General features: G+C 42.4%; 1 protein-coding gene and 1 non-coding gene across 4 annotated transcripts in view; both read right to left on the bottom strand.

Annotated features, from left to right (window-relative positions):
- Positions 1–25,973, bottom strand: part of IGF1R (insulin like growth factor 1 receptor) — a 307,863-nt gene that overhangs the window by 151,152 nt on the left and 130,738 nt on the right. The gene's annotated exons all lie outside the window — the stretch shown is intronic.
- Positions 2,756–2,862, bottom strand: LOC137208223 (U6 spliceosomal RNA). Its single transcript, XR_010935544.1, has one exon. It is a non-coding gene; the product is annotated as a U6 spliceosomal RNA (small nuclear RNA).

The raw sequence follows: 25,973 nt of genomic DNA, 5'->3' as shown, positions 1-25,973 counted from the left end.
TGCCTTTAATTCAGACCCTCAGGACGTGGACACAGTGACATCATGTTGGCTGCTGGCCAAAAAGAGAAACGGGACAATTAGGACCCAAGACTAGCTGTTTATATCAAGTCCTTAATGCATTCCTTCTCATCCCTTCCTTTGGTATAATTGCAATGAAAGACTTTCCTTTTACAGTTAAAAAAAAAAAAAAAAAGAAACCGAACTCATATCACCCATGCCTAAAACAGCCCAGATGTGGCATTCTAGGCTGGGGAGGGGCATGTGGTGTTAATGGGACACACGACACCCACACAGGAGAGAAACCAGGGCAACCAGGAAAGCGAGTCAGGCATGCAATGGTGAGCTTCCACACTGGTGCTGGGCAATGGGCATTAGGGGTATTGCCAGTTGTGTTTATACAACATCAAAACATGGAGAACTAAAGAAAGACGCTTGGCACATCTGGAGAGTTCGTGACATCAGGCATTAGGTGCCTTAAAGCACCACTAGCAATGGGGAGGGAAGGGTCCTATTTAAAAGCTGGAGCAAAAAAACAGCCTAATCGTCTCTATCTCTGTTCTCAGTGTCCACGTTGGAGAAGGGTGTGCTTAACCTCTCTGGCAGAACAACTTTACAATAGCGTTATCCTTCATATACAGCCATGATGCCTCGGGGTAATTCTCTTCCCCCAACCATGCTCAAGGACACAAATCCGGCATTTCTGATATGGGGAATCATTTTGAGGGTGGTGTGGATGGCCCGTCGGTTTGGGGTTCGCTCTTTGAGCACAGGACAGTCAGCGAGGACACGCCTCATCCAGGCTTAAAGCGCTCTTTGCGAGGACGGCGGCCCTCTGCCGGGGCTCACAGGGGCAGCTGTAACCCAGCCGCCCCTCTCTCTGGTGTTTGTTTTGATAGAGGTTCATTTATGCCCAAGACAATGCCTGCCCTCTTCTCTCTGCTCCCAGCAGGAAGCGGTGGCAGGGAGGGGGGCCAGCATTGTCACACAGCTTCCAATTCACACAACCCTGTGACCACAACAATGAGGCTTCAAGTGCCACAAATAATGAGCTGCCCACTGGGAACAGGAGAGGGGGACAGGGCAAGGGAGCCAGCACGTGCAGACCTGGGGCACCAGGTAATAGGTGGCCCATAATCAGCGCTCCACTCTCAGGGCTGGGCACAGGGACCCCACCTGCCTCCTCTTGGGTGGCTTGGGGACAGAGATGTAACCAACGCCCCCAGGGATGACAAGGCCTTTTTTCCCTTTTCCCAGTTCACTTCTCTTACCATTTCCTCCAACTAAATGAGCAAACACTCAGAAAAAACAAAACAAACGAAAAAAAAATTAACGCACACAACATGCTTAGTGTTCTAAGTTACACACAGTTGCACAAGGGGCAGAAAAGTCTAATTTGAATCGACAAAAAATGAACAATATCCTTTAAAATACAGCCGGGGCTAGATGGCTGGGAGTGAATGAAATGCATTACCCAACTAACTGCTGCTGTAACACAAGCCCTCTCCTCCCCCTCCTGGGCCTCATTCATAAAAAGCCTGCTTTGCCTCAGCAGCTGCAGGAGCCGGACTGGATTTGCGTCCGTGTTTTCCAAGACAGAGGGAAAACAAATGAAACAAAGAGAATCCCTCAGATTCCACCACCGAGTCTGCCTCCTCTAGGGAAGTTTGGGCTGCCTCTCTCGGTCGCCAGGTCTGTCCCCAAACAGGCGGAGGGCATTCTGCAGAGCTGCTTGTGGGGAGCAGGGCTAATGCTTACACACCCAGTGTGTTATTAAAGAAATTCCCATCTGCTGAGTCACACACCGTATCTCTCACCACCCTGCTATTTAAAAGATAATAATAAAAAACAAAAATCGAAGGTTCTTCCTTGTTGGTAAATGGGGGCTGTCAGTTTATCTAAAGACTGCCGAATTGGGGTAGAGGTGGCAACAAATTTCCAAAAGAGGTGGAATTTTTAAGTTGTCCACTTTTAAACTGATAGCACCATGCTCAAACTTTATACAGCCATGGTAGAAATCTTAGGAGGTTTTGTACAACTTTAATTCTTAATATTACTTTTCAAATTTCCAAACACACCAACAGTTGATATGCTGCATCCTGAAGTCCCCCAAGTCCAACCCTTTGCCATGGCTCCCCTCCCAGCAGAGCATCTTTCACCACTTCCCAGGCCCAGGGAGGCTGGTTCTTACAAAAGAACAAGCCTCGCTCAAGTACACAGTCCCTTAGGAAAGTCAGAAATCACCATGATAGATGGGAGGCTATCAAATTTTTTAGACTCAAAACCCTTCTTCAAAACAAGGCCTGAACACAGAGCATGTTCTAATTTACCAGGAATGTTTTTTTTTAAAAAACATCTTTATTCGAATATAATTGCTTTACAATGGTGTGTTAGTTTCTGCTTTATAACAAAGTGAATCAGCTATACATATACATATATCCCCATATCTCCTCCCTCTTGCGTCTTCCTCCCACCCTCCCTATCCCACCCCTCTAGGTGGTCACAAAGCACCGAGCTGATCTCCCTGTGCTGTGTGGCTGCTTCCCACTAGCTATCTGTTTCACATTTGGTAGTGTATATATATGTCCATGCCACTCTCTTACTTTGTCCCAGTTTACCCTTCCCCCTCCCCGTGTCCTCAAGTCCATTCTCTACGTCTGCGTCTTTATTCCTGTCCTGCCCCTGCCCCTAGGTTCTTCAGAACCATTTTTTTTTTTTAGATTCCATATATATGTGTTAGCATACAGTATTTGTTTTTCAAAAATATGAACGCTTCACGAATTTGCGCATCATCCTTGTTCAGGGGCCATGCTAATCTTCTCTGTATCGTTCCAATTTTAGTATACGTGCTGCCGAAGCAAGCACACCAGGAATGGTTTTAATGCAAGAATTAAATAGGAACAGAGTGCAGGAAGAGGAAACAGGAATAAAACCATTCTTGTTGCCCTAATACCAGAGCTGTCTTCTGGTAAATTGAGATATAAATTCTCTCCAGAGACAAGATGATCAGAGCTATTAACTGGTCCCTTCTCGGCTCTTGCAAAACAGAAGTAGGGTTTCAAAATCTCAAATGGCAAGGGGTGCGGGGGAGTCTGCTACATTTCCAGAAAATCCTAACTTTAACACTACAGTCCCTCTGTAATCCCGCCCTGCTCATCAGGGCTGGGGCCCAGGAGGTCACATTCCTGCGTGCTCCCCGCCACTCCCTCCCCCACCCCCAGACTATAACAGAAGCCCTGAGCGCTCTTGTGCAGTAAACATTCATTGCTACCACATTCTCTCCCCTCACGAAGGCCTCCCCCTCCCACCTTCACCCAGGGATTGACAGCCAAAGAAATGAGAAAATGATGTGGAGATAGCAAATGAATCTTGTAAGATACCTGGTCTGTAATTAAATCACAATAACCTCTTCAAGGCAACAATGTCAAGATAACCAACTGAGAGCAAAATAAACGAGTCTTACAGAAATTACACCAACCTTTATAAAGAGATTACCTAGTGGCTGCTGCCCGGATTCCACAACCATTTTTTTTTAACTAGTCTCAGACCTTCTGACCATAGTGTGAGAGTTCCCATGTAGAAACCTGCAGACCTGTGGTTCTCTATGTATTTTCTGTGACCATGAACATGCTTTACAGGTAAGGGGAATGTACCCATGATCATTTTTTGAGGGGGGCCCATGGAAGAAGGAGATAGATGAGTCATATAATGGATACAGATTTAGTGAGATTTTAATACCTAAATTGTCTCTGGCCCCATCTGCAAACAACTGGTAAACATCAAAATGTTTCTTAACCCCTTGGGTGTGGGCATGGTTACCCAAAGACATGGTAACTTCCCTAAAGGAAAAATAAAATACACCCTACAACGCACATCAATTAATCAAGTTTGGCCCTAACTAAATGTGTGGTATATAGGGCAAGATACCTTATAAGCTCTCTGTCCATCAGCGTCCTCATCTATAGAATGGATATAACAATGAAGCTGACTCTTGCAGGGTTGTCATAAGGGCTGATACAGAATAAGTGCTCAATAAATATTAGTTGCTTTGCTAAGCTGTCACTATGTCACCTCACCCCCCATCTAAACTCTCTGCACCGACTTTCCAACACAGAGAACAAAATCCTTTTTTTTTTTTCTGTCCCACGTGATGATCTGGCTGTGCCCACCCTCTACCCCTCCCTCATGGGCTCCAGCCCCACGACTGTCTCTTCCTCTTTCTCTGCTGTCCCATATGCATCCCATATGCATCTGCCAGTCCTGCTGGCGCTTTGGGATTCCAACTGCATCTCCCAACAACCTTCACCATTATCCTGGTCTAAGATGCACATTCTCTGCCCTGGATCATGGCAACTGCCACCTCCTACTGGTCTCTCTGCTTCTGTTCCGGCCCTAGAGTCTACTGGCAACACAGAAGCCAGTGTCACCCCCCTGCTCAGAATCCCGCCATCTCCTGTCCCTGTCAAAGCCAAGGTCCTCACCATGGCCCCCTGCCCTCCAGCCTCCTGGCTTTCCTGCAACCCTTCCTTTAGGTCTCTGCCCAAATGCCACCTCACTAGAGACCCCCTCTGAGTACCCTACAGAAAAGAGCACCCCACCCAGCACAGTCCCCAGGCCGCCCTGATTTAACAAAAACTCCATGAAGGCAGAGACTCGTCCATGGCTCTGTTCCTGTACCGAGAACAGCACCTGGCACAGGGCAGGTGCCCAGAGAGTGTGGGGTGAATAAACAGCCCTGCTCCCCACATGCACACACCCCAAGATCATCCCCACCTTGGGGACTTTCCACCTATGGTCCCCTGCCACCACGTCCCCATGTCTCCTCCTGGCTGACTCATACTCTCAGGGCAAACGTCCCCTCCTCCGAAAGCCCTTCTCTGAGACCCCAACCCCAACCCCAACCCCACCCCCCACCAGTTATTCATCTATTCTTGCTCACAGAACTCATCACTGTCTGACACTGTGACTTGATTATGGTCTGTTTCTGCCACTAGAACGTTTCCATCACTGGGCCCTCAGTGGCTACAACAGTGCACCCGAGCACCTGGCCTGTGTTTCTGAAGAATGGTGGTGCTTATATTGATGTTCTTTACAAAGGAAATCTGGGAGCGGGGCAGGAGGGCCAGTTCTTCCCCGTGCCACACACTCCGAAAGTTCTCTTTCAATGCAACACCTCTGGAGCCTGCAAACGCCTGCCGGCTGATGGGCTCTGTGGTCGCCCGCAGAAACACTCAGCAGCTAAGAGGTTATTTGTGTGCAAAGGAAAACAAACCTAAGTTACTAAATAACAGCTCAACATCTGTCACCACAGATGAGCAACTCTACGCACAGCCAATGATCCTGCACGGCATGACCTGTCCAAACACCAGGTGTCAGCTCCGCTTCTCCTTGAGCGGGCTTGAGCGCGGTCATCACAGCTGCCTGGGGACACCGCTCAAAACCAGCACCCCGACCCCAGCGCCCAGCCTCTTGGCCTCTGATGCACTCACTGCCTGCGCAGCAGAGACATCAGGTGACTTCCCTGAACAAGAAAAATTGCCCGCAAGGCCGCAGGTGGGACTTTAATGGTGCTGCTGTCATGACCTCGGGGAAACCAGGACCACAAAACGTGACTGTGGGCACTACACACATAGGGCGGGGGGAGAGCTGTGGAAGATGTGGGGGACCCACTCCAACACGAGCACCCCGCAAACGAGGTGGAAGCAAGCTCACCCACCCCAAGAGACCCCGGGCCCCCGGCCTTGAGAGTTAGATGCACCGTCAGAATTCCAATAGGATTCATTAGCGAGTGTGTTCAAACAAACCCAGTGTGAACACACACTCAGCAAACATTGACTGGAGCTTTGGGAACGGAGGCTCTGTCTAGGTGCTTGGGAGACATGGGGAAGAAAAACAAAAAGATAAGATCCTTGCCCTTGTAAAGCTTGTGTGGGTCTAAGGGAGACACAGAGAAATATACCAGAGAAAATATACCAAAGACTTAATTATTAAGTAAGTTAAAATCATATGTTAGAAAATAATAAATGGAGAAATCCAGATTAAGATCACCAATTACCAGTCACGAGACCTCAGCAGCTCAGACTGTGGATGTGGGGTTCAGAGACATCTGAGAAGTTATGCTATTTGCCAGACAAATGTGTTCCCATTGTAATGTAAACTGCAGGACCAAGCTATCCATGTTGCGCTTGTTCCCTGCAGGATTCTCAGCTCAAGAAGAACACCAGGCACAGGTCAGAGGCTCAGCAGCATTTGCTGAAGAAACGAAATGCTCACCACCAAGTTCTCACTTCTGTGACAGAACCTCCCAAAGGTGAGGGAGGGCCTGGGCTTTTACAACAGATCCCAAACAAAACCAAACACACACACACACAGAGGCACCTTTACCTCTCCTCCACCCCCATCCTCCCAGGGGGGCACAGGAAGGTCCACTACAACCTGCCAGCACAGTGCCCAACACAACACCTGGGCCCCGCAGTCCACGTCCCCTGCTGGCCACCTCTTCCTGGGCTGGGGTGCTCACGGACCCTGTCCAAGCTGAGCCCTGGGCCGCCTGCAGGGCTACACGGTGGAGCACAATACATCCACGAGGCAGAGATGGATGAGCGTGCAAGCACTGTCCTTCAATACCTCCAGTATTTCAGATATCCAAAAAGCACATTACAAACCTCAGTGGTGATCTAGTTAGCTTGTTTGCAAAAGATAATTTAAATAGGTGTTTCAAATTACTAGGAAGAAAGCATGACCAACACAAAGGCATGTTCCATCTAAAAGCAGCGGTTCTCAGGAAATAGCATTTGTAAAATATGCTTATTAAAGTTAGATCATTTCTTCAAGAAACATAATTCTAACATAATTTGTGTTCTGTTAAATTTTTAACTTACTAATACATGTGGGTATGTTTTTTAAGACCTAAAGTACAGGACTATTTAACCGAGCCTGGAGGGCAAAGTTAAAATAACACAGCATACAGGTTAAAGTGAGCTTTCTTAATGGCTCTTTCCTTTCCCACCCTCTTTCATCCCACTTTCAGAAACTTAAGTTAAATAAAAACTTACCTGTTAGCTATTTCCTAGATAACTTACAACTGCTATAAAACATTCAATTCTTTTCCCACTACTTTATTACTTAAGGAGTTGAGGGTTAAATGTTATTAATTTTCACATAATTTAGTGCTTATACATCAGCAGATCCAGATTCTTCTTTAAGCCATTCCACAGTGAGGTTAAGGTCAGGGAAAGATTCATGACTTCTGGTCCAAACTGATAGCAACACTAAGGTATAAACAATCAGGCCATAGCTTAGAAGAGAGCAGAGAAGGTCACAGATTACACGGTGCTGACGTCTGCACAACAAGGTTGAGGACTCAAGCCCAAAATGATGAGGGTCAAGAGGTGAGGGATTCTTGCTTCAGGGAGACACTAGGCACATTTTCCAGTTGAGTTCGCAGTGAATCAAGGTCACTTGGTATTGTGTTTCCCGAACTACTGTAGAGGAAAGGCTCTGAAATGATTCCACTTTGAAGTTCACGACTGATTTCGTTACAACCAAATGACAGCAAACATTGGCACAGCGGTTGCACATAAAAGTGCTTCAGAGGACGTCAGCTAGGAAACGGAACTTTTTACAGACAAATCAGAACGTCACTTATCTAAAGGAGACGGTTTGTTTACTAACTGATTTTCAAGTCCATTTTGTGAATAAAAACTGTAGTTGGCCTATCCTGGAGAACTACTCAGCTGTTAACAGAGCCGTGCGGGACATACAGGCTTCTTCCTCTACCTCTGCTCCTTTCCTTCTTCCACACAATCCACCTGAGGCCCACCGCGGGCAACTGCTCTCCACTGCAGACCGTAGCCTACACACCCACCCATATTTAGGGAAAAACATCTCAGACAGCTGGCACGAAATCAATGTCCACCTGAAAAGTACCTCTGAGAGCCATCTAATAAAGTCCAAAACCATGGCCATGAATACCAAACCATGGAAGTCTAGACTGGTTTTTCTAAATGAGACAAGGAAAGTACTCCATGTGCAACATCTTGTAAACCCACAGCTGTTGAACAACGTCTTTCAGTCACAGAGCTGAACGCAGAGAAGACAGCCATTTTCACAACAGCGTTTCTTTTCTGGATGGGAATGCATAGGGCACTTGTCATGGCCGTTACGTAAGCACTGAGATCAGGTAACTTACCATCGTGCACCTTGCTTCATCTCAAAACCTAAAACTGTGCACTAAAGTCACCCTCATTTTGTGCCTTTCTGCAAAAGTGAAGCTATTAAAATCTGAGCAAAAGAATAAATACAAATATTTCATAACATTCTACCTTTAAGGGTCCCAAAGATTCAAGGGTGTTCCCTCTTAGAATAGTTTTATCTTCGTTGAAATTAAAGGGTCTTAATATAGTCTTTTTCCTACAGATCTCTGGGTGTAAATTACAGATTGATGTCAATGAAGTGGAAGAAATTTGAGGGAAAGGATGTTTCTTTCATAAAATATTATGCATCAGAGTATACATTCTAAGCTATAAATATTTAGCAAGGGATAATATGACTCATTTACTAATATTTCTGTCAAAATAACAACATCTGAACTGTCACTTTAACAAGCTACCTTCTCCTCATGTTTTAGTATAGAGAAGTGTTGGGATACAATCTCTTTTTAAAGAGAAACATACTGTGATTGCAGCTAAAACTGGGAGTAACCTGAGTCCGTGACTTAAAGGGCAGAACTAAGCCCTATTACTACAGTGATAACAGTAACAGGAGCATTTGATTACGTATGGCTCTCCCTAAGCCCTGAAACATTAGAAGGCCTCCATTTTCATTACAAATGTTTGAAAATGCTTTTAAAACGGATTCATTTATTGACAATATAAGGTTTTTTTTTTTTAAAGTACTTGCGTTCCTTTCCTAAAAGGAAGACATTTTGCTGTTTGTTAATTTTCACATCTGTCAGCAACTGACAACTGGATCTGTTGAGCAACCATTTATTCTTTTTGACAAAGAAATTTCATATAAAATTGGAATGGAATTTTATGATCAAGTGCAAGAGAATCTGGAGCTACTTCACAGATGGTAACATCTAACAGTGCACAGACCCCAGAGGTTCTCGTGCAGTGGCCCTGGGGAACAGGCCAGCCTTTGTATTGGTATAGAACAGACAGGCCTGGAGCTTTTCAGGAGGAAAAAAAAAATCAATACAGCAATATACAATGGCAGACAAAGCTACAAGTGTTTACAGAGTTTTAGCACATAGAAACATCCGGTTCAAAAGCTTGTTGAACTCAAATCTGTACTTGGTCTGTCACAAGCAACCCACCACCACCTCTCAAAACATCAACTCTTATTGAACACACAAAAAATTCCGTGTTTAGGCACAGAATATTGGTACAAAATATCCAAAAATGAAAGTGAACTTTTCCAAAAGTAAAACCCAGTAAATTCAAGGAAACATCCAATAATTAAGAGGAATAATAACTGTTTAAAATTTGGGGTTTGGGAATTTGGCCTCCCACCTGTCCCCATCTAGGGATGTAAATAAAAAACATTGAAGTTATAATGTAAAAAATATATATGAAAAGATCTTATAACGTGCGCCAGCCATAATCATCTTAATATGGTAACCTGGGTAATAACTTCCCGCCAGGATTTAGCCTTTGATGGTAATGGTCACACATCGATAGCTTTTACTTTAAAAGCCTCTTTCCAAACAAACAGACATCAAATCAAAAAGCACATTTTAAAATTAGAAAGATTTTGCTAATTTGTCTTCTATATTTCCAAAGATGAATCTCACTCAGAAATCTGGGTGCTCTTATCTCTCAAGATACATGAAAATGCCTCAGAAATGCTTAGTTCACATAATGGTGGGTATGTGTGTGGGTGTCAGTCACTTTCCCTTCTCCTGAGACTAAGCAGCTACCATTTGAAGTCTCCAATTCCACCCCCCCTACATTTACAATATTCTACCAATTAACACTCATTTGGATCAGCAAAGAAACATTGGTGGTGGGGGGGGTTTACTGTCAGCCCTTCATACCTTAAAACTGAAAGTCAGGAAGACAATCTGACTCAAGAATTCTACAGGAAGTGAATTTGGGGATTTTTAAGGTAATAGGGAGGACAAAAAAATTTTCCCTGAACTGCCTGGTTGGCCCTTCCAAGGGGGAGAATTATATAAACCCTACCCAGCCTCTTCCACCGAACCCCTTGCCAGGTGAGGAGCTATGCCTACAGTATGTACAGAAGTTATCCGAGCAGATTTCCACTTTGCCAACGTCTCTCCTTCCACCTTCTGCTTCCCCAGCAAACCACACCACTGAGACCCTTCATTTGTGTTTGTGTAAAATAACAGGCACCTTAAATGTGCTACCTTCCATTTGTGCATCATTGCTGTGCATCAACAAAATACTGACTGTGTACATCATTAACTACGTCACGCATGCCTGTGCATTTTTAACTCATTCTAGCACCACAACTCTGTTTACTAAAATACACTCAGCATTTATTGGTCACACAGCCTTTCATCAACTTACAACTTAAAAATGGGATCAGACAATAGGCGGTCTTTTGTGACTGGCTTCTTTCACTTGGACATTGTCTCCAAGATCCATCCATCCATTTTACTTTTTATCAGGTGGCAAAATAGTTTGTCGATCTATGATATCAATGCTTTAGGTGGGAAAACTGTCCTCTTTCACAGCCCACCAGTCACACGTTACATGGTAGGTGGTCATAGATAAGGACTTTAATGTTTGAACAGATCGCCACTCTTTTTGGCTTCATTCTTATACAAGTAAAATTTAATAAAAAGAAAACTGCTTACTAGGTTTAATAATAAGTTACAAATAAGTTAAAAGTCAATTATTAGAGGAAAAGATACAAAGTAAGTTGGTTGTTGCTTTTTTAAGTCTTTTGAGATACCAGAGTAATATGTGTTGCATTTGCCAAAGGCATAGCAGCCTATAATAAGGGCAACCACACACATAAGGCTTTCCTGGCACCACAAAGATGTGATTTAGGCACTAAAAGAATATATGTTAACATTTATTAGTCAGTAGTTCATTAGGCATTGTTAAGTAATTTCTAATCAAGAACCTATCATCATGGAGCCATCTGAGCAGGCACCAACAGCTATGAAAACTTTAAAGGAAATTTTGGTACAAGCTTCAGTCTCGTGAAGGCTTGCACATGGTTTTGTATGTGACTCTAATTACCTGGCTAGGAGGCATCAAGAATATAAAAAAGGAAATGATCTTTTCTTTATGTTTACCCATATTATTTTCTGCTTTTGTTTTAAGCATTACAAGGTAAATGAACACACATACTTAGGGTGGTAAAAACTCTATAATTTGATTAGCTTGACTATATGATTCAACATGAAGTGAAAGAAAAATAGGTTTTATAAGATGGCAGAAGTTTTATACTTTGTTTTCATGTTGTTAAATACTGTTTCCTCTTACCTCTGTGAGGGGAAGACTCTGATCAGCCCCTTCTCTGTTTTTCCCTCAGGGCATAAAGAGAGGTCCTACAGAGGGAAAAGACCAGGGAGGCCAGGGGCTTTGCTGAGCCAATCAAAACTGCAAGGCCCAGGGCTCCAGGCTCCCAGGCCAGCATTCCTGCCAGGCCCCTGGACAGTGGCTCCCTGTTCCACCCGCTGCACCACAGCACCTGTGCACGGGGCAAACTGCATTTGAAATAAGCTTCCCCAGATGTGCTTCCATGTGGAAGTTAAGGTTTTCTGTGCAGGTCTGTCACAGCCCTATCGAGGGACAGGCCACCTGGAAAAACAAGGGGGAGAAATGATCCCTGACGGTTCCGTCACATGCTTTGTTTAAACGAAAGAAGTGATGATCTTTCTAGGCAAGGATACGGGTCACTCAGGTGCCCCCTTCACTTTGCACCCCACTTCCCCTGTGCACTCTGACCTGCAGCGTCACAGCACACGCCGCACCCCAACATGCACACTGAGATGACCGAGCAGGATGCCTCCGGTGTTGCCAAGACTCCTCCTCCAGTCACCTGCCCAGCCCTTCTCAAACCCCAGTGGCACAGAGCCTCCTGTTCCTTCACAGAGTACCCTCATGGGGCAAAGTCCCAGAACACAAGCCATGGAAACTCAGCGGCTAATATGCATTTCCTCTGGCTAAGTCACAGATACTAAATGTTGGCAGATGAAGTGTACCCAGAGCAACTCAGGGCTATTTTCAGGGTATGGGCTTTCCTTTTACTTTATTTTTTTTAATTGATTTTTTATTTTTGGCTGTGCTGGGTCTCCGTTTCTGACTGAGGGCTTTCTCCAGTTGCGGCAAGCGGGGGCCACTCTTCATCACGATGCGCGGGACTCTCACTATCGCGGCCTCTCTTGTTGCGGCGCACAAGACGCGCAGGCTCAGTAGCTGTGGCTCACGGGCCCAACTTCTCCGCGGCATGTGGGATCTTCCCAGACCGGGGCACGAACCCGTGTCCCCTGCATTGGCAGGCAGGCAGACTCTCAACCACTGCGCCACCAGGGAAGCCCTGGACTTTCCTTTTTCTCTGAGCTCCAGGAGCAAACCCCCACGTACCATTCTCCCTCCAATGGTGCTTCCCCCGGGACTCCCCTCCTCATCAAAGTGGGAAGACCCTCCCAAGGCCACAAAAGAGCCCCTGGGTTACATTATGGGTCTTGGTCACAGGATTTAAGAATGTATCCCTGTACAGCCTGTTGTTTCCCCCCCCCATTATTAAACTGTAAGACCATTCAATGAAAAAGCTCCTTCCCCAAAGAAAAAGTTCAATGGCATAAATTTAAAGGTCCACTTCAAGTCACGGTTGCATTTAATTACATTGAAGACATGGCATGTCGCCTTCTTTGTAAGGTATGGAATTTTCACTTTTCAAATGAAAGACAACCCATCCTCCAAGGAGAAGGACTAGACGAGGAGCAGGGAGGTGGTAGGCAGAGGAAGGACGAACCAGAGGCTTCGACCACAGAGACTGAAACCGCGACGTTTGCTTTTCTGAGAAACATACTACAAACATAATGAAAATGATTACAGTATAAATTAAGACTATGGATTTTTGCCTTAAAAAAAAACGGCTAGCCAGCTGACATCTTTATCGCCCCCGTGGTTCCAAATGGAAAAAGCGTCACAGATGCAATTGTACAGCCTAGAACAACGAGTTCTTGTAAACAGTGTAAAGGTTTTTCTTTTTTCTTTCAAAGATAAAGAAGGCATAACCTAGAAATAATATAACTACACAAAGAAAATATTACACACAAAGAAAGAAGTTGGCAATCATGATCTGAGTTGGATTTAAGGGTTTGCTTGTTTGTCTTTCCATTTTACAGAAAGGTAAATGACCAGAAAAGTCAACTGGGAAAAGTAAGCCATGAGCTCACGTGTTCTCTTCTGTTATGAGCAGGATCTGCCTTCAGAAACTTTAAAAAAAGGGGGGGAGGGGGTTAGAAAAGAAAAAGAAAAAAGCCACTGTAAAACTAGTTTCTAAGTTAAAAGAGAAAATAATATTTAACTGACTCCTGAGCACAAAAATTCTTTAACCGCTTTAATCGATTGAAATTGATGCTAGAAGTAACTGCTGAGAAACCACAAGGAATAAACATGAAGCCCACTGCTTTGCTGAAAACCAGGGAGATGTCAGGCAGAGAGGAAAAAGGAAAAGGACAGAGAAAAATGTGTTTTGCACAAGGATGAACAGAGTTGCTTCTGCACAGCCTCCACACTGAGTGGAATCACCTGATGGTGCCCAGGGGACAACACCACCCCTCACCACCCTCCCGGGGCTGTCAGGGCTCTGCATGGGCACAGCATCCTCAGGGAGTCCCGATCAAGGCCAAGCAGTAAACAGTTTGAGAAATTACACAAAGTGCAAAGTTGACATCATTATTTACATGCAATCAGGAAAAAGATCCCCTGACAGAGGGAGACTTGCATTAGATAAATGCCTTTAAAATCCTTTAATAGAAGAGATGCACATACTATGTAAACAGACACTGGCACCTCTGACTAAAAAGCACCCTGGATAAGTGACTGGGCTCAGAGCACAGGAAGAGAGTTTGTAATGTAGAAGACAGCAGGACAACTCTTCCCTTTGACCTTTCACTAGTCCTAGCTCATGACTCAGAGATGGTGGCTGCCCTGCCCACCAAGGGAGGTGCCTGCATCTCCTCCTCCAACGTTGTCCGTGTCCAAGAGGCTCACTTGAACCCTGGGATGAGGGCAACCACCGCTTCCATGCAGGTCGCTTTCTAACTTTGGAAGTGGCACAGAATCTGATGCTTTCAGATTAAAATCTATCCATTCAGAGGGCGTATAAAACATCTGCTCCTGCACAAAGCCCCTCAGTCCAGCATCAGCACATGCAGGTCACCCCAGAGTTCTTCACCAACCTACAGCAGTCACTAAACCAGTTACCAAAACTAAAAAAACTGCAGAAGAAAAAGAAAATCCCTAGCCATCACTGGAACATGAGCCAAGGCTCCAGAGGTTAAATACACAAACTGAGGACCCCATTGTCCCTCACAAAGAGGCAACCTCAAGAATCATTCCTGTTGCCCTTCTGCCTCCTTTGCCCTCTTCAAAGAAAAGGTTCTCATGCCACAAACGGCCTCCAGGCACATGTGCAAAATACTTGTAACCCATTCAAGAAGCAGACACATACCCTTTCCAGAAACTACCACCTGATAACGCCAATTTTTTCCTTCTGAGTTGAGGATTCTAAAAGTTTCTGCAGAGTGTTTCCAATGTAGAACTGATTTTAGTTAGAAATACAGCTGGGTTGAGGGTGAGAGGTTGCCTTTTTCAGGCTCAATAAAAATAGGACAGTCGATGCCCATCTTCTACAGGTTCAGCGTTCTAGTAAAGGTGGGGGAGAGGGCTGGGTAACGTTTAACTTGGATGATGAAAGGCAATGTCTCCTTAACCATTTCTACATGCTCAAGGCCCTACACTGTCTCCTGGATTCAGTCAACCTGACAGTGTCACAATTTTGAGGTGGGTGTTGTAACAGTGTTTGGATTTGTCTGAAGGCATTTATTTGGAGGGCTACAGGGGCGCCTTCCACTCAATCCCCAAATGCAGAAAACTCTGGTTGGCCAGGAGTGGCCCAGATGGTGACTTTCTTCTGCTCTACAGGCCAGACAGATTCAGGCAAGGACAGAAAACGGGTACCACACTGGAGTCTCCTGCCATGCAGTGACTCCTTCCCAGGAACCAGGACAGGAGGCTCTACCTGACTCCCTCCCATCAGGTCTCATGACCGAGGACTCACTGGCACATATGGATCCAGGGCACTCCTGAGGATATTTAAACTGCACTGCAGCCTTCGTGTATGTCATCAACAACCAGAAATAGTGCCATTTTCATCCCGAACACAGGTCCTGCGCAATCCTCAAGTGGGTGAGAGAGGTAAGGAATGCCCACGTCAGGATCAGTTCTCCACGACTGAGGAAAAGGTTAGGATGGCAACAAGCTGGGAGGGTGTTCACATTTCAGAGGCAGCTCTGAACGGCCCAGCTCACAGTCTACCTGCTGGGTCATCTTGTACCATCTTGTACCAGCTGTGCCCAAACCATGCCAAATAAGCCCTATGAGTGAAAAATACATACACGAACCTGGACTTTTTTTCCCAACATGGGCAAAAGGGGATGGGTGATTTCACTGTAACATGCAACCTATAAAAAGGCAGCTTGGAGGTCCCCACACTGTGAGACCTGGGCCCTCTCTTGCAGCTAGCAGCTTTCTTTCAAGTGGGAGATCTGTTCAAAAAGGTCAAGATGTTAGTCTTCCTCCTGGTCGTCATTGTTGTTGTTTTAACTCCCTGCTTAACAATTAGACCACAAAGTAAGGACCATTTGCAACAATGATAATTATTCTGAGTCTCCATTAGATGAGCCAAGGAAACCATGTTACACCTTCAAGTTTCCCTCCCCTTGTTCTGAGTCTCCTGGCCTCACAAGTGTGCCAGCCCTGAATGGCTGGAATGAACAAGACCTGTACTGAGGTCATTTGCTGGGAAATCTAACGCTCAACCATAGACCTCAGCAACTTGCTTTCGACACCTGTGATTAAGGAGACTGTACTTGGCGAAGCTTACAAGTACAGTCTGGGGCAGCCACGGACCACGCATGGAAAGGGCAGGGTGAGAGAGGGCAGGGCCTGCAGGGGAGATGGGCTGGGCACAACTAGAAGGCTGGGCATGGAGAAACCATCCATAATTGGATTAGACAGCCGCCAGCAACCCATGCTTTCATCACATCAGCCCAGTTAGTGTGCTGTGTCTCAGCTAGTGGCCATGCAGGTGTGCTTTGCGTAAGCAAACCCAAAAGATATCCACATTCCAGATTTACAATATGGATACCGTATTGGGCATCCCACATGGTCCGACCTCCTGCCTCTCTTTCCCTTATTGCCTGGGGAGGGAATCATGCCAGAAGGAGCCCCAAGGGGAAAATGACACAGGCTACTGAGTATTAACATTAATAGTATAAAAACAGCAAGCTAGACTGCTTTATGCACTTATCTATTTCAATCCTCAAAATACCTCTAAAGGTGTGTCTATTCCCAATGTACTGATGAGGTCTCCAGACATGCTCCATAAAACCCCTGGGAGATACCTGCTCACAACTGTCAGAATGGCTATTATCAAAAAGACAAGCAATAAAAACTGTTGCTGAGGATGTAAAGAAAAAGGAACCCTTGGGTGCCGTTGGTGGGACTGTAAATTGGTACAGCCACTATGAAAAACAGCATGAAATTTCCTCAAAAATTTAAAAATAGAAAATATGACACAATCCAGCAATTCCATCCCTGGGTATTTTTCCAAAGAAAACAAAAACACTAATTTGAAAAGATACATGCACCTCTATGTTCATTGCAGCATTATTCACAATAGCCAAGACAAGGAAGCAACCTAAGTGCCCATAGATAGATGGATAAAGAAGATGTGGTGTATATATATACAATGCAGTATTACTCAGCCATAGAAAAGAATGAAATCTTGCCATTTGCAACAATATGGATAGACCTAGAGGGTATTATGCTAAGTGAAACAAGTCAAAGAAAGACAAATACCATGTGATTTCACTTATATGTGGACTCTTAAAAAAAAATGAAACAAATGTACAAACATAAAACAGAAAGAGTCAGAGAAGAAACAGGTGGCTGTCAGAGGGGAGGGGGTGGGAGGATGAATGAAATAGGTGAGGGAGATTAAGAGGTACAAACTTTCAGTTACAAAATAAATGAGTCACGAGGATAAAATGTACAATGTGGGGAATATAGTCAATAATAATGTAATATCTTTGTATGGTGACAGATGGTAACTAGACTTACCGTGGTGATTATTTTGAAATGTATAGAAATATCAAATTACTGTGTTGTGCGGCAGAAACTAACATAGTATTGTAGGTCAATTATACATCAAAAACAAACAAACTCATAGAAGAAGAGATCAGATTTGTGGTTCCCACAGGCGGGGGTGGGGAGAGGGGCAACTGGATGATGGTGGTCACAAGGTACCAACTTCCCGTTAGAGGATAAATAAGCACTAGGGATGTAATGTACAACATGGTTAATATAACTAACACTGCTGTAAGTTATATATGAAAATTCCTGAGAGTAAATCGTAAGAGTTCTCATGACCAGGAAAAATATTTTTTTCTTTTTCCTTTCATATTATACCTACATGAGATGATGGATGTTCACTAACTTGTGGTAATCATTTCATGATGTATGTAAGTCAGATCACTATGTTGTATACCTTAAACTTATACAGTGCTTGTATATCAATTATATCTCAATGCAACTGGAAGAAAAACAAAACCCTAGAAGCCACAAATTCTGTTGGATCTCAAAGCCCATGCCCCTAGGACTGATCAACACCACGTCTTATAATTAGTATTTAAACGTAAATTTTGCTACTCCTCCCCAATAAGGACATTGTTTTAAACTCTGGATTACCTAGCACAGAAATCAGTGAGTATTTTCTATGGATGCTATTACTTGATGTTCCCAAATTCAGCACACACACCCTACTTTCACGTGTTATAGTGAAATAGGGAATTGTAGCATCTGAGAGAAAGAAGGATGAAGAAACTCACATGTCAAAAGGAATCTGCAAGTACCTGACTGGGTACATTCAATTCTTGGTACAAACAAGATATACACTGTATTGTTTCTAAAAACATCCTTTATATAAGAAAATTAGATTCAATTCCTTGTAACAAGATGTCATGCTGATGAGTTGGAGGTTAATTACTACAAGACACTAACCAATCAAGACAAATTTCAGTTGCAAACTGAATTGTAACCATAAAATTACGAACTACTAGGAACTGTTCCCATGTTTAACTGCTCGCACCCTTTTAAATGTACACACACACACATACACAATGTATGCGTGTTCATATTCTTTCTAGTTTAATAAGTTGTCCAAAAACTAGGCATGTTATAAACATGCAGTTTTAAATGACAAGTGATTAGAATTATAATAACTCAGGTAAACGATTACCATAAACTAGGACATGTTGTCAGGTATGAGTTAGCCTGGCCTAAAGGGCTCAGCAGGATAATCTGTGCTTTGGCCAGCCCCAACCACCGAGGTTCATGCCTCATCCTGTACGAATAGGTTCATACACTATTCTCTCTAGCAATAAAAGCAAAGGAAAAAAAAAAAAAGGATTCTCAGATATTTTGTATTTACAAATGGGAAAAGATTCCCCTAGGCCTCCTCTGTTTACTGCCATGAGGAGGAGAATGCCAGCTCTCTGCACCATATATCAACTAATCCCAAGGTGGACAAAAACTTATACTTAAAAACTGGACTTAAATGCCATTTCATATGTGACAGACCAATCAGAAACTGTGCATGCACATAGTACCGAAATAACTTCTAATCTTTCCCAGGAAGAAGGAAGGAATTTTACAAAACAAGTTGTTTTAAACACATATAAACTCACTTTATGACAAAAGTGCTTTTTCTGGGAAATAGCATCACTATGCTACACAAAATTTATGAGGTGGTTCCTAATAAAAATAATATATTGAGCATAAACTAACTCCTCTACATTAAATTAAAGTTAAAAGCCATGGTATGGTGATAAGGCAGATGTTAGTACTATCTAGTACAAGAACATGTTTTGAAATAGAAAAATATTCTACTCTAGCTTTAAGAAAAGTAAGATTTTATTTTAGCTTAAGGTTTAAAAGAAAAAATATGGAAATCCTTCTAAGATCATAAATAAGGCAAGGAATTCTCCTCTCATCATCCTTATTCAGATACTGCAATAAGACAAGAAAAAGAAATAAAAAGCATACAGACTGGAACGAAAGAAAGAAAACTGTTCCTATTAGCAGATGACATGACTGTCTATGTAGAAAATCCCAAGAAATTCTAAAACAAAGCAAAACAAACAAAACAAAACAAAACCCCAACCCACCTCCTAAAACTATTATGTGAGCTCAGCAAATTGTATTTCAATATACTAGGAATGGAAAAAAAAAATACTTAGGTACAACTCTAACAAAACATACACAGGAATCGTATGTTGAAAACTATAAACTGCTAATGAAAGAAATCAAATAGAAACTAAAATACATGGGGAGACACACTGTGCTCAAGGAATGAAAGACTCAAATCATACACATGTCAGTTCTCCCCCAAATTGATACACAGGTTTAGTGCAATTCCTGGCAAAATGCCAGCAAGATATTTTAAAATGTAGACATGCTTATTCCAAAATTTATATCAAAGGCAAAGGACTAGAATAGCTAAAACAATTTTGGAAAAGAACAATGAAGTGGAAGGAATCAGTTTACCTGATTCAAAATTTACTATAGAGCTACACCAATCAAAATTGTGTGATACTGGCAGAGGAAGAGACACAGATCAATGGAATAGAATAGGGAACCCAGAAATAAACCCACACAAATATGCATGACTGACTTATGACAAAGGAACAAAAGCAAGTCAGTGGAGGAATGACAGCTTTTTCTACAAATGAGGATGAACTAGATATCCTTTGGGGTGAAAAAAAACTGAACCTAAGTCTCATACCTTATACAAAAATTAACTCAAAATGGGCCATGAACCATTTAAAATATAAAACTATAAATCTTTTAGAAAAAAAATAGAAGAGAATCTTTTGGGGTCTAGCACTAGCCAGAGTTCTTAGACACCAAAATCACAAACCATGAAAGAAAAAATTGATAAATTAGACATCAGCAAAATTTAAAACTTCTGCTTAGCAAAGACCCTGCCTATCAAGTAGATAAAAAGATATGCTACAGACTTGAAGAAAATATTTACAAACCATAATCTGGCAAAGGACTAGTCTCTGGAGTACAGAAAGAACCCTGAAAACTCAACATTAAAAAACAATCCAGTTAGATAATCAGCAAAACACATGAAGAGATGTTTAACCGAAAAGGATATATGGATTGCAAATACAGGCATGAAAAGGTGGTTCAACATCATTAGCCATCAGGAAAATGCAAATTAAAACCACAATGACAAGGGGGACCTTCAAAATGGCAGATGAGTAAGACATGGAGATCACCTTCCTCCTGAGAAATAGATCAAAAATACTTCTACAAGTGGAACAACTCCTACACAACACCTACTGAACGCTGGCAGAAGACCTCAGACTTCCCAAAAGGCAAGAAAATACCCATGTACCTGGCTGTGTGACTGACAGGGTCTTGGTGCTCCAGCCTGGTGCCAGGCCTGAGCCTCTGAGGTGGGAGAGCCAAGTTCAGGACACTGGACCACCAAAGACCTCCCTGCCCCACATAATATCAATCGGTGAGAGCTCTTCAAGAGATCTCTATCTCAACGCTAAGACCGAGCTCCACCCAATGGTCAGCAAGCTCCAGTGTTGGATGCCCCATGCCAAACATTTAGTAAGACAGGAACACAACCACACCCAAGAGCAGAAAGGCTGCCTAAAATCATACTAAGTTCACAGACACCCCAAAACACACCACTGGACGTGGACCTCCCTACCAGAAACACAAGATCTAGCTCCACCCACCAGAACACAGACACCAGTCCCCTCCACCAGGAAGCCTACACAAGCCACTGAACCAACCTCACCCACTGGGGGCAGACACCAAAAATAACGTGAACTATGAACCTGAAGCCTGTGAAAAGGAGACCCCACACAGTAAGTTAAACAAAATGAGAAGACAGAGAAATATGCAGCAGATGAAGGAGCAAGGTAAAAACCCACCAGACCAAACAAATGAAGAGGAAATAGGCAGTCTACTGGAAAAAGAGTAATGATAGAAAAGATGATCCAAAATCTTGGAAATAGAATGGAGAAAATACAATAAACGTTTAACAAGGACCTAGAGGAACAAAAAAGCAAACTGTGATGAACAACACAATAAATGAAATCAAAAATTCTCTAAAAGGAATCAATAGCAGAATCACTGAGGCAGAAGAACGGATAAGTGACCTGGATGATAAAATAGTGGAAGTAACTACTGCAGAGCAGAACAAAAAAAAGAATGAAAAGAATTGAGGACAGTCTCAAAGACCTCTGGGACAACATTAAATGCACCAAAATTAGAATTACAGGGGTCCTAGAAGAAGAAGAGAAAAAGAAAGGGACTGAGAAAATATTTGAAGACATTACAGTTGAAAACTTCCCTAACATGGGAAAGGAAAAAGTCAATCAAGTCCAGGAAGCGTAGAGAGTCCCAGGATAAATCCAAAAAGCAACATGCCAAGACACATATTAATCAAACTATCAAAAATTAAATACAAAGAAAAAATATTAAGAGCAGCAAGGGAAAAGCAACAAATAACATACAAGGGAATCCCAATAAGGTTAACAGCTGATCTTTCAGCAGAAACTCTGCAAGCCAGAAGGGAGTGGCAGGACATATTTAAAGTGATGAAAGGGAAAAACCTACAACCAAGATTACTCTACCCAGCAAGGAACTCATTCAGATTTGACAGGGAAATTAAAACCTTTACAGAGAAGCAAAAGCTAAGAGAATTCAGCACCACCAAACCAGCTTTACAACAAATGCTAAAGGAACTTCTCTATGCAGGAAACTAAAGAGAAAGAAAAGACTTACAAAAACCCCCACAAAACAATTAAGAAAATGGTAATAGGGACATGCGTATCGATAATTACCTTAAATGTAAATGGATTAAATGCTCCAACCAAAAGACAGAGACTGGCTGAATGGATACAAAAACAAGACTCGTATATATGCTGTCTACAAGAGACCCACTTCAGACCTAGGGACACATACAGACTGAAAGTGAGGGGATGGAAAAAGATACTCCATGCAAATGGAAACCAAAGGAAAGCTGGAGTAACAATTCTTGTATCAGACAAAATAGACTTTAAAATAAAGACTATTACAAGAGACAAAGAAGGACACTACATAAAGATGAAGGGATCAATCCAAGAAAAAGATATAACAATTGTAAATATTCATGCACCCAACACAGGAGCACCTCAATACATAAGGCAAAGGCTAACAGCCATAAAACGGGAAACTGACAGTTAGAGAATCATAGTCACCCCACTTTCACCAATGGACAGATCATCCAAAATGAAAATAAATAAGGAAACACAAGCTTTAAATGACACATTAGACAAGATGGATTTAATTGACATTTATAGGACATTCCATCCAAAAACAACAGAATACACTTTCTTCTCAAGTGCTCATGGAACATTCTCCAGAATAGATCATATCTTGGGTCACAAATCAAGGCTTAGTAAATTTAAGAAAACTGAAATCGTCTCAGGTATCTTTCCTGACCACAATGCTATGAGACTAGATACCAATTACAGGAAGAAAATCTGTAAAACATACAAACACATGGAGGCTAAACAATACACTACTAAATAACCAAGAGAGCACCGAAGAAATCAAAGAGGAAATCAAAAAATACCTAGAAACAAATGACAATGGAGACACGACGACCCAAAACCTATGGGAGGCAGGCAAAGCAGTTCTAGGAGGGAAGTTTATAGCAACAGAATCCTACCTCAAGGTACAAGAAAAATCTCCAATAAACAACCTAACCTTACACCTAAAGCAATTAGAGAAAGAAGAACAAAAAACCCTCGAAGTTAGCAGAAGGAAAGAAATCATAAAGATTAGATCAGAAATAAATGAAAAAGAAATGAAGGAAACGATAGCAAAGATCAATAAAACTAAAAGCTGGTCCTTTGAGATAATAAACAAAATTGATAAACCATTAGCCAGACTCATCAAGAAAAAAAGGGAGAAGACTCAAATCAACAGAATTAGAAATGAAAAAGAAGAAACAAATGATACTGCAGAAATACAAAGGATCATGAGAGATTACTACAAGCAACTATATGCCAGTAAAATGGACAACCTGGAAGAAATGGACAAATTCTTAGAAAAGCTCAACCTCTGAAACTGAACCAGGAAGAAATAGAAAATATAAACAGACCAATCACAAGCACTGAAATTGAAACTCTGATTAAAAATCTTCCAACAAACAAAAGCCCAGGACCAGATGGCTTCACAGGCGAATTCCATCAAACATTTAGAGAAGAGATAACACTTATCCTTCTCAAACTCTTCCAAAATATAGCAGAGGGAGCAACACTCCCAAACTTATTCTACGAGTCCACCATCACCCTGATACCAAAACCAGACAAAGATGTCACAAAGAAAGAAAACTACAGGCCAATATCACTGATAAACATAGATGCAAAAATCCTCAACAAAATACGAGCAAACAGAATCCAACAGCACATTAAAAGGATCATACATCATGATCAAGTGGGGTTTATCCCAGGAATGCAAGGATTCTTCAATATACACAAACCAATCAATGTGAAACACCATATTAACAAACTGAAGGATAAAAACCACATAATAATCTCAACAGATGCAGAAAAAGCTTTTGACAAAATTCAACATCCATTTATGATAAAAAACCTTCCAGAAAGTAGGCATAGAGGGAACCTACCTCAACATAATAAAGGCCATATATGACAAACCCACAGCCAACATGGTTCTCAGTGGTGAAAAACTGAAACCATATCCACTAAGATCAGGAAGGAGACAAGGCTGCCCACTCTCAGCACTGTTATTCAACAGAGTTTTGGAAGTTTTAGCCACAGCAATCAGAGAAGAAAAAGAAATAAAAGGAATCCAACTCGGAAAAGAAGAAGTAAAACTGTCACTGTTTGCAGATGACATGATACTATACATAGAGAATCCTAAAGATGTTATCAGAAAACTACTAGAGCTAATTAGTGAATCTGGTAAAGTAACAGGATACAAAATTAATTCACAGAAATCTCTTGCATTCCTATAGATGAAAAATCTGAAAGAGAAACTAAAGAAACACTCCCATTTACCACTGTAACAAAAAAAATAAAATATCTAGGAATAAACCTACCTAAGGAGAAATAAGACCTGTATGCAGAAAACTGTAAGACACTGATGAAAGAAATTAAAGATGATACAAACACATGACATATACCATGTTCTTGGATTGGAAGAATCAACACTGTGAAAATGACTATACTAACCAAAGCAATCTACAGATTCAATGCAATCCCTATCAAACTACCAATGGCATTTTTCACAGAACGAGAACAAAATATCACACAATTTGTACGGAAACACAAGAGACCCCGAATACCCAAAGCAATCTTGTGAAAGAAACACGGAGCTGGAGGAATCAGGCTCCCTGACTTCAGACTATACTACAAAGCTACAGTAATCAAGACAGTATGGTACTGGCATAAAAAAAGAAACAGAGATCAATGGAACAGGATAGAAAGCCCAGAGATAAACCCATGCACATATGGTCACCTTATATTTGATAAAGGAGGCAAGAATATACAATGGAGAAAAGACAGCCTCTTCAATAAGTGGTGCTGGGAAAACCAGGCAGCTACATGTAAAAGAATGAAATTAGAACCCTTCCCAACACCATACACAAAAATAAACTCAAAATGGATCAAAGACCTAAATGCAAGGCCAGACACTATAAAACTCTTAGAGGAAAACATAGGCAGAACACTCTATGACATACGTCACAGCAAGATCCTTTTTGACGCACATCCTACAGAAATGGAAATAAAAACAAAAATAAAGAAATGGGACCTAATGAAACTTAAAAGCTTTTGCACAGCAAAGGAAACCATAGACAAGAGGAAAAGACAACCCTCAGAATGGGAGAAAATATTTGCCAAGGAAGCAACTGACAAAGGATTAATCTCCAAAATATACAAGCAGCTCATGCAGCTCAATATCAAAAAAACAAACAACCCAATCCAAAAATGGGCAGAATACCTAAACAGACATTTCTCCAAAGAAGATACACAGATTGCCAACAAACACATGAAAGGATGCTTGACATCACTAATCATTAGAGAAATGCAAATCAAAAATACAATGAGGTATCACCTCACACCAGTCTGAATGGCTACCGTCAAAAAATCTACACACACGGGCTTCCCTGGTGGCGCAGTGGTTGAGAGTCCGCCTGCTGATGCAGGGGACACGGGTTCGTGCCTCAGTCCAGGAAGATCCCACATGCCGCGCAGCAGCTGGGCCCGTGAGCCATGGCCGCTGAGCCTGCGTGTTCGGAGCTTGTGCTCCACAACGGGAGAGGCCACAACAGTGAGAGGCCCGTGTACCGCAAAAAAAATAAATAAATAATAATAATTCTACACACAATAAATGCTGGAGAGGGTGTGGAGAAAAGGGAACCCTCATGCACTGTTGGTGGGAATGTAAATTGATACAGCCACTATGGAGAACAGTATGGAGGTTCCTTAAAAAACTAAAACTAGAACTACCATACGACCCAGTGATCCCACTACTGGGCATATACCCTAAGAAAACCATAATTCAAAAAGAGTCATGTACCACAATGTTCATTGCAGCTCTATTTACAATAGCCAGGACATGGAAGCAACCTAAGTGTCCATCGACAGATGAATGGATAAAGAA

This window comes from Pseudorca crassidens, chromosome 1, assembly GCF_039906515.1.
Source record: "Pseudorca crassidens isolate mPseCra1 chromosome 1, mPseCra1.hap1, whole genome shotgun sequence".
NCBI classification, from domain to species: domain Eukaryota; kingdom Metazoa; phylum Chordata; class Mammalia; order Artiodactyla; family Delphinidae; genus Pseudorca; species Pseudorca crassidens.
Note: the sequence above shows the minus strand (reverse complement) of the source record. Positions and strands in the feature narration are given on the sequence as shown.